At 34.9% G+C, this 10,592-nt stretch overlaps 1 pseudogene; it reads right to left on the reverse strand.

Annotated features, from left to right (window-relative positions):
* Window positions 1–381: 381 nt before the first annotated feature.
* LOC118705989 lies at window positions 382–1,166 on the reverse strand (annotated as a pseudogene).
* Between the last annotated feature and the right edge of the window lie 9,426 nt (window positions 1,167–10,592).

A 10,592-nucleotide genomic window follows, 5' to 3' on the forward strand; every position in this document is an offset into this window, starting at 1 on the left:
CTAAGAAATTCCCACCCTGACACTGCTACTCTTAAGAATATTTTTCCTCACACAAGAGCATGAAATGGTACCCCCAACTAACTACAGAAAAAACTGAAAAAAAGGGTTGTTTTAAATTTGTGTGTATTAATCCTGAAAAGATTCCAAGCAACCCTTGCAGATGAAGTGATTGCCTATTAAGGGATCTACCAAAACTCAAAATATGAAAATACAGGAGGTAGACGGTAACTGAAAAGACTAATGCAACATTAGATTCAAATCTGTAGCTCCTGTAGCTAGGTATTTAAAACATGGTTGTAGAAACGAAACTCAACATCTCCAGGAACCAAAGACACAGTTAAAATAAAACTTGCCATGAAAGCCCCTAGATCATGCTTGATCTAGGGAGATAGGAAGATGTAAGAACCAGGACACACGAGACATGCCTTTTCATCTACAACTCTTGTTTGCTTTACTGAGGGTATAGTTTCCAACTTCAGTCACCCTCTTCAGCTTCAGACTCAGATTCTCCTTCAGCATTTCTGAGCCACTCCACAAACTTTTTCATTTGTTCAAGGAAGACACTCTTCCCCTCTGCAACATGTGCATCTTTGTACCACTTCAGAACGGGCTCCTCCCTCAGGACTTCAGCCGTATATAATAAAACAGCACCCTGGTTTTTCTGGAAGGCTTTCACGAAATGAATGTTATCAGAGCAATATTCCCAGGTTTCAGGAACTGAGTCAGCTCAGCCTGACCTTGAGTAGTGAAGGCAGCAAGGAGAGGGCTGGTTTGCTTCAAGTGCTTGATGGCTTGCTCTGCTACCAGCTCCTCTTTTTTGTTCCATTCCACGGTGCTCATTACACTGGACTAGGTTCATCCAGTGACAAACGTGTTCTGGGATGCTGTTGTTGCTTTTTTTTCATCTCCTCCTTGACATACAAAATGATATCCTTAAATGAATCACCACAGGATATCTGTTCTTAAAGCTCTTTTTGGAGTTTTTTATGAGCTCCTCTGGTTTGCTGATTCCAAACATACTCTGAAAGTTCTTTTAAGCCTGCCTCGGTGAAAGACTCTGTGAAATGTTCGAGGCTTTGTTTATTCACAGGGAAAAGTTCCCTCAGTCTGCTACCCATGCTGACTTTCCGAATACTTGCGGCTACTGCATTGATGTCTTTTTCATTTATTCATGACTTAAACAGCTTTACAGCAAGAGCTGCTGAAACCTCTTATTAAACCACAGTGTCATGATAAAGGCCATTAAGAATGGACTTGCATTAAGTGTTCCATTCGCCAGAAAAACACTCATCAACATAGCCAGCTTGTTCCTCTCCGACTCCAAAAAATCCTCTACAGCAGCTTTTGAAAATTTCATCTTCAAACCCTTCTCCAGGTATTTGTATCACCTGGTTAACTTGTTAAAAACCTAAGAGAATGCTTGCATGGCCTCTAGGTCTCACTATGCTGTGAGCACATAGACATCTGAGTGTGTCGTGTCATCTGCCAGAGTACCACTGAGGCCAGAATTCCTGGGCCAGCAAAAGAGTGTTCCTGCATATGGGCCGCAATCAAGTTTTGCCCCAGAAGCACCAAGAAACTTTGCTACTGCTTCCAAATCAATCCCAGTTTCACTTAAGCCTTGAATAATAGTTTTGAAACTGGGCAGGGTCAACCATCTTTCTCTCTCTCTCTCTCTCTCTCTCTCTCTCTCTCTCTCTCTCTCTCTCTTTTTTTTTTTTTTAAATGCTGGCCTTAAAAAAAGTGTTGGCTATTCCTGCTTTTAATTGTTCACAAAAGATACCCAAATTTAAGGCGAAGAGAAAAGGTCTAGAAATTTCAGACGTGGCAACTGGGGCAGTCTCTCCAGCAATAAATCTTAAGAAATTGAAAGGACTGTGAATCAAAGGTTGTCACCACCAATTCAATGCCAACCGGAGTCCCCAGTTTGGGGTGCAGTGAAGAGGGACACTATTCAGTGCAAAAAAGGTCAATTGTGATTCAGCATGACTGCAGACCGGCACATCTGTAAAATAGCTCAGGAGAGGCAGCCCAGGTGTTACCGCTCCAGTGTTACAGCTCTGGGCTGGAGATACAGCTGTGCTTTACTCCCTTGAGACAGCTTTGCTCTGTGCAGCTTCAGCCAATATTGCTGGCCCACCTGGGAAAACACAGTCTTGGATGGAAACTAAAGTTCACTCACTATATACAGAAGAGTGCCCATCCCCAAGTTCTGATGAGTTTACTTCTATGCAAATGAGTATTTCAAATCCTTACAGTTTGATTGGTCCAAATAGAACCTTCCTGATTGGTTGGAATGAAGCCATTCTGACTGATTGGTGAAGATGCAAATGACTCAGTCCCACTGGTCAAATTTTGATTCTAGGAATTCTCTTATAACGTCAACTCAGAGGGTGAGAACACAGTGTAGGAGGCTTAGCAGCCCAGCATGTGGCTTTTCCTTGAAATATAGTGTGTGTGAGGAACAAGAATGGCTTCTAGACTCTGGTTTTTAATTTGAGCCCAACTAACTACAAGTAGTCCTTTTTCGACAAGTATATTCTTCTTGAGGTCAATAGGACTCCAATAGCAACATTGTTTACAAAAGCCAAAGGTGGGAAAAATCCATGTGTCCATTAACAGAAAAAATGGAAAAACAAAATCACACACACACACACACACACACACACACTGGAATACAGAATATGAATAGACCTTGAAACATTATGCTTAGTGAAATAAGCCACACACGAAAGGATAATAATTCTATAATTCCATTTGTATGAGGCACCTATAATACAAATTCAGAGAGACAAAAAGTATAGAGATTCCAGGGACTGGTGAGAAGGGGAAAGAAGAATTATTATTTAAAGGCTACAGAGGGTTTTTTGTGGGGATAATGAAAAAAATTTAGGTATAGATAGTGGTGATGGTTATAGAAATTTTTGAATATATTTAATGCCACTGTATTATACATATGGTTAAAATAACTTCTGTAATGTATATTTTAGGACAAAAGGTATAAAAATTACTCCTTACAAATCAGATTTTTAAATTAATTTGCTTTCCAAAATCATGTTATTTCACTATATTTATAGTATATATAAAAAGTTTTTAAAAACATATATATATATATATATATATATATATATATATATATATATATATAGTTTAATGGTACTAAATTCCATTTAGTATACTATTTCTAATTCTGATCACTGATTTGTAGATTTTTGTGAAGTTAGGTTTAAATTTAAAGTCCTAAAAGGATAAAACTGAAAAATATGGCTGTTTTGACGGTTGTCCAAATTTTTTAAAAATATACTTGTTAATATTCATTATGATTATCCCACAGTCACTTCAGTTATGTGAACAATGTTGTCTGTGTGTCATTTCTATTCAATTCTACTCTTTGCAAGCAATGCTGGCAAAGATGATTATTTTAAAAAATGGAAGCTGCATTTTGCCAAAGGGAATGGGATAAAACAGCAGAAAATTTGCATTTTCTTCAAAATGCCAAAGTTATGAATTCCGGGAGGACTCTAATTTTGGTTGCTAAAGCTTGCCAGTCTTTTCTAGATGAGATGAATGATTGAAATTTACTTGAGTCCTTTTCTTGATTGAAAATGTGGAGTCCAAAAGTTTTCTAACTTAAAATTCTGTTGTGTTTTTTTTTTCCTCTTAATGATAATAGTAACTACTAGTAATAATTTTATAACATCAGTGATCCTGTGGATGGTAATGACTTATGCTAAAGGAATTCAAATAAGGCCTGGCTTCATAGAAAATATGATGTATCTAAAGTACAGTAAATTTAGTGTGCCACATATTACTGGAATGATACAGTGTAATTGAACCTTAATTTCCTCTCAAACCTCAGTATGTCACGGTGTTTAATTACATGATTCCTGAACCTCTCTGCATGTGTCTAACCCTGGCCTCTACCATCCATTAGCTATGAAAGCTTGAGCAAGATATTTACCCTGTTTGTGCCACAGTTTCCTTAACAATAAAACGGGGATAATAATAGGACTTAGCTAATAGAATTGTGATGAGGCTTAAATGTAAAACATTTAAAACTATATTTGCACAGAGTAAACATACCAATTGGTAGTTAATATTTTCACAAGGTTCACATCTGTCCACTCAACATTAATAGATTAACACTTCATTCATTTCTTGCACTTAATAAAGCTTTATATCCTTAGTTGAGTCAGATTTCTTTCATTCTTCCTAAATCAAGCTGAATTAACAGTACCAAAAAACTCAAGCAATGGTCCTCACCCTTTTTTTCTATCCCCCAAACAGATGAGCATAACAAAACCCCATGAGTAAAAGAGGCTCATTGCAGGGATTGACTGACAGACCATAAAAAACAGATGAATGATTACACTGATACATTTTTCTGTGAAAGAGAGGCTAAGGGACTACTTGGCTATAGCTACCAAGTAGCCCCGTTCCCCTGCCTCCTGAGGCTTTTATTGTAACAACAGCTTGAACTAACATTAACTATTAGATACTATCATCAGGGTAAGCATCCTTGAGAAAACACATGCATCCTTTAAGCAAGGATGTTTTGAAGTCTAAACATAAAGATTCCAGTAAAACACTAGAGAGTAGGATTTGTTTGGAAAAGTCAAGGCAGGGCTGCCATTTTCGGCAAGGTCAAGAGGCCTCAGACTTTTCAGATAATTCTCCTTACAGATTTTCCAACCAAATCCTGTGCTTCCCTGAAGCTCATGAATGCAGCATTCTATAGGAGAAAGAGAGTAGAGATAATGGGATAGCATTTTATGCCAAGTTCTTTGTGTTATTGGCAACAATATGTTGGCAGTTTTAAGAAGTCTTTCAGGTGAATCTGAACCATTTTCCTCTCCACCTCCTTAACCATTCCTACCTGGATCAGAATCACGGTATTAAAAAGAGGTTAAACAGTAAATGCTTTGTTCTCTCTACATTTGAGCGTGTGCCATCTGTTCTTTTTGACATGGCACTATTGCATTGGAGCTAAATAAAAAAATCAGTTAGCCCTCGCCAATGTGGCTCAGTTGGTTGGAGCATCATCCATACACTGAAAGGTCAGGGCACATACTTACGTGGTGGTTTCGATCCCCAAACAGGGTGTGTATGGAAGGTAACCAATCTACGTTTCTATCTTATATCCATGTTTCTCTCTCTCCCTTCCCCTCTTTCTAAAAAGAAACCAATAAACATATCCTTTGGTGAGGATTTTTATTTTAAGTCAGTTAGATGGGTGATAGGCAGAATAATAACCTCCAAAGATAGCTGCATCCTAATTCCCAGTAATGTAAATATATTACCTTACAGGCATAAGGAATGTCATGGATAAGATTAAGGTTAAGGTCACTGAGACAGATTATTCTGGACAATCCAGTAGGCCTAATCAATTCACACAAGTTTTCTAACGCAGACAATTTTTTGTTTAATGTGACCAAAAAGAGACCTGACACTCTAGGAAAGGTCGGGTGTGAAGACATGCAATGTTTCTGGCTTTGAAGATAGTGGAAGGAGTTCCAGGCAGGAGTGAAGGCAGCTGCTAGAAGCTAAAACAGATGAGGCATGGATGCTGCCTGAGGGCCTCCAGACAGGAGCACAGGCCTGCTGACATCTACATTTTAGTCCAGTCAGACCCAGGGATACTGACTTACAGAACCCTAAAGAAGAAATTTGTGTTGCTTAAAGCCATTAATTTCAAGGTAACTTGGTATAGCAGCCAAGAAGACTAATGCGATCAAATTCTGGCTTTGACTACTCTTTCTTAAGAAGTATCAGAGAGGGGCAAAACTTAATTTACTCTATTTGTAGACTTTGAGTATATTACAAATGAAAATTCTTAGTAAACCAGTAACACCCATTCTTTCACAGTTGTGCAGTTTAAAAATGTTCTCCTGTGTTTAGTTAATAACTTCAAGTTTGCTCAAAATGTCCCTAATAAAACAAATATAATCACTTAGCAACCTGCAAATAATGCAGTACAAATGAACAGATAGTCTCAACTTTTTATAGTCTCCTAAGCAAGATACATATGATTTAACATTTTCTTCCTAAGCACCCCAAAATTACATGCAATGTGGTAAATGTTCCAAAACAATGAATACAGTGAAATTTTAAAGAAATTTGCATACTAGTTTTTCATATATGAATATATTGATAGTAATATTTCACAATCTTGAATATAATAATCAAATCATGTATGCCCAGATTAGTAAAACAAACATGGAGATGTTATGCAACTTACAATTCCTAAAAATGATAAATTTATTTATGAACCATAACTAAAATGAGAATAAATAAGTATATAAAATTTATAATATGTTACTTTGGGGGAGAAAAAAAAAATTTTGTGCCCAGAGGAAATATGCACTCCCCAGCAAATGTGCCGCCTCTCTGCTGATGGGCACATCTGCTCGATGCCCAGGGGCCCAGGAAGCACAGACATCAATGAATTAAATCACTTTACTCAAGATATAAAATATTTAAATTGGAGGAGGCTAGAAGAAACACGTACAAAAACTTTAAAAACACTTTAAAATGATTAATTCAGAGGGTATTGTGCTCTTCTTATATGATTTTCATCTTTGGAAAATAATTACCTCTTCAGGCCCAGAAGAGTGATACCAAAAAAAAAAAAAAAAAAAAAAAAAAAAAAAAAAAAAAAGAATTATAAGCACTGTATACATCTTAATAAGTAATTAACCATTATAATGGTTCATTTTCTTAATGTATTTGTAATACTTTCTTATAAACATAGAAATAAATAACTAAGAACTCCCTGGTGATTATTTCAATAAAATTTTGTGATGTGGGAATTGTCACCAGTATTGTAGTTCATATATAATCCATTCATTGGGTCAGTCAGGAGACAGAAGCCATATCAGTTACTTGGTTTAAATAAAGACTTGTTAATGTAGGGATTTGGAGGGAAGGGAACTTGTAGAAACCACATTTTAATTTATGTTCTTCCTGGTACCATCAACACTCAGATCTCTATACTTGCTGAGAGATTGCTTTCTTATATAGAGTCCAAAGGAATGAGGTGAGGGGAACATATTTGCAAAGATTTGGAAACCAAAACATGCTTTCAAATACTAAACAACATCAATACCTAAAGAGAATTAAACATAACAATGGAGATTCATGTCACAGCATAAGTCAGTGGAAGAAACAAGACTTATAAATTATTGCCCCATCTCCACTCATTTCTGCTCTCTTTCTAATGCTCTTTTCATGCTGATTTTGAAAATACAAATGTGTTTGAACCATTTCAAAAGAGAATAAGTAATCCTTTTAAATTCATTAATTTGTTTTTAAATACTCGTTTATTAAATACTTGTCAGGACAGCATCAGGGACTGGCAAGGGAGTTTTTAACACAACCAACACCTTCACAAAGCTTTGATTCTGAGGTGATATTCAGAGTTTATTAACATTCATTATGCAAAAGTAAAGCTAACAAAAACCTTTTCTAATAAAGATATGCTTCTCTGAGAATGTATTATGTTCTTGAGGTGAGGACAAGAGGAGCAGCAAAATCTCTGTGCATTATTTATCAAGAAGTAAAACCGGTTATAAAAGAATTGTGAAAAGTCTTTCATATTTTTCACTTGGTATATCAAGACAGAAAGCAAGGATACTTTTTAATACATGTCCACCTCAGATCTGTGTTAAAAATTAAACTTAATTTCCAAAGGTTTTGCCAACTTAAAGTTATTAAAAATCCTCGGGCAAAAATACACCATATTTCCACATTTTAAAAATACATATTTTTCACATTTAGCATATCTAAAATTGAAATTTGCCTTAAAAGTGTTTGATATATACTTAATTATCATTTCAGTGGTATATCTATAGTCAATTGTTTAACAGAATATAAAAAGTTATGATACATGAATGAGAACCAAATAATTCTTTTTAAATAGTGATTATTATTGAAAACACATAGCTTTCATTTAAAAATGATGACAAAAATAAATTACACATCTATAGCCAGAGAAATAATCAAGCAAGTATTTTAAAATTTTGATCTTTTTAATCTTTGATGATTGTGAATCAAATAAGACTCTCAGTAAGACTGTAATAATATACATATCTTATAAACAAGATTAAGACAAATATAAACCTGTATAATGACAGTGACTTTTGCCAAAGTATTAAATGCAGCATCTTTTTTGTTTTATTAACTTATATTGCAATGGAAAATAAAAGACAATTGTAAAAAATTGTTTAAGCAATTTATTACATCAGCCAATAATTCCATTACTAAGGGACTGATCTAAAAATGGGAAACATTGTGAAAATGGAGTAAAAATTAATATTGTCTCTTAATGCCATTAGTAGATAATAAATTAAGTATAGAAAATCAGAAATACTCTTATCTTGATTTATAGAAAAGGAAATAAACAGAACTGATTTGATTTTGCATACAGTTTCACCATCTAAATTTAAAGGACTATTTTGATGGAAACTCTGAATCTTTATTTACATCTGGGGTCAATTCTAGGAAAAATAGCAGTTGGCTGACTCAGTCTTTTGTGTCACCTCCGATTTCCTCAATGTATACGTCCATGATTGCTTGTTTTTTTCTTTTGATTTTTTTTAAGGGAAAATATCTATTACAAGAAATATAAAATGGTTTTTACAATCTAGAAAAACCTGAAAAATTCTGATTTGGGGTCGGGAGTGGGGGTGTTGCTGATAGATACCTAACTAACCTTGGAAAAGTTATGTTACAAAACTGCTCAGAAGGCAAAAGAAAGAGGAAAATCATGGCTTTATATGGCTGACCTAAGTTCTTACTATGTGCTAAGCACAAATTTAAATCACCAAAATAATAGTATATAATGCTCACTAAGGATGAGGAGATAGGCTTAGAAATTTTAAATGCTCATCCCGGTTCACTTACAAAGTGTTGAATTTGAGCCTTAAACTCAAATACTATCAAAAGATTAGCTACAAAACTTAATCTTCACAATGCACCTGTCCAGAGTACAGATACCTCATTTCAAATATTCTACAGACAATTCTGTAATAGTGATACTTTCTATTGAATATTCTCTTTCCCATTTTAAATAAATGGATGTCTTTGTTAATCTACTCCAATAAAACACTGGGGCACATTTTTTTTTCAAAGTCAAAAAATAAACTCAAATATTACTTATTGTAAATAAGTTTATTGTAGAAACTGGCATGAAAATCAGTTCTAGGCCAATTTCTCCTACAGTTTTTATAGAGACCTAAATATATGATTTCATTGAATAAAATGTTATCTAGAAAAGGGTATTTAAAAGCTGTTCGCCTACATGAAGATTTTTAGCATATTTTCTATTCTCTAGTGTAAGAATGATTTTAACACTGATAGGCCCTAGAGAAGATGTTAAATCAGAATTGTTCTTGACTGTTTGTATTATAGAAGTGGGTCGGGGAGAAGGCTCTGATGTTTACATTGTCCAGGGCTTAGGAATGCACAGCCAGGATTGAAGACCCTAACTCAGTGGTCGGGTTTGAGGAATGGTTGGTGCAAGATGAGGATAGAACAGTAACCATAATAAATCAGACAAAGATGTAGAAATTTAATATTTCAAATACCCTTCGGTAAGTAATATACTGGAGGAGAAGGAAACAAAAAGACACTGAATTACTCATCTGTACATTGCTTTCTTTCTCCTAGAGTAAGACTCATAGTAACCCTGAAATCCTTTCTCAGGGAAAGAATTGTGAAAACAAAGAAAAATATAAATAATAAAACTTAAAAAAATAATGAAAATAGAATTATGTCTTTTTAAAATTTTGAATATAACCTTTAAAATAATTAATAATACTATTTCTATTTCCAATCATTGACATGATTGGCTTTTTCAGGGCTCACCTTCAGGTCATCAAACCAAACTCACTATACAATACACTGAATAGAATTTATCACACACTGAAATGCATATTCGACCATGAGTCGATTTGGACCCTGGGAGTTTTGTGTCCAGCATTTAGTCACTAGACAGTCAAGATGGCAATAATATAATAAACTGAGTTTTGACTGAATCTGGCAAAAATATAGGACCACATTGTATCAGAAGAGACTTTGACCAAAAAAAAAATCCGATCATTTAGAAAACATACTTTAAAATATGCTGTAACACAGGTTTCAAGATGGCTTCTGAACTTCCACAATGAACTCACTAGCCATTCAAATGCATGTGTTCTAACCCACTGTAAAACATCTGATTTCAAGTTCTAATTTCTATTTTTAACTTCATGAATAGAGAAATAGTGAACATTTGAATGGAGATATCCAGGGATTTTCGTACATCCTATGTTTTCCATCTATGTGGCATTTTAGATTTCTTGACATTTCATACGTAATATATAATACGTGAGGGAGGTATACAGATGCCAAACCTCTGTCTGCAGAGACAACTTTTTCAGAAGATGGAAATAGAAAGAGGATTTGCTAAAAGGTTTCCAGGCATGGAAGTCAAAGAGTTGGGTTGAAATTTGACTCTGTGGAACTGAAACCACTAGGTAATATTTAAAAGCAAAATGTGGGTTTTAAAGAACATTTCACATGCTGACTATAACTCTGGGTGTCCAGGAAGGACA

This window comes from Pipistrellus kuhlii, unplaced genomic scaffold (genome assembly GCF_014108245.1).
Source record: "Pipistrellus kuhlii isolate mPipKuh1 unplaced genomic scaffold, mPipKuh1.p scaffold_m20_p_5, whole genome shotgun sequence".
Classification (NCBI taxonomy): Eukaryota; Metazoa; Chordata; class Mammalia; order Chiroptera; family Vespertilionidae; genus Pipistrellus; species Pipistrellus kuhlii.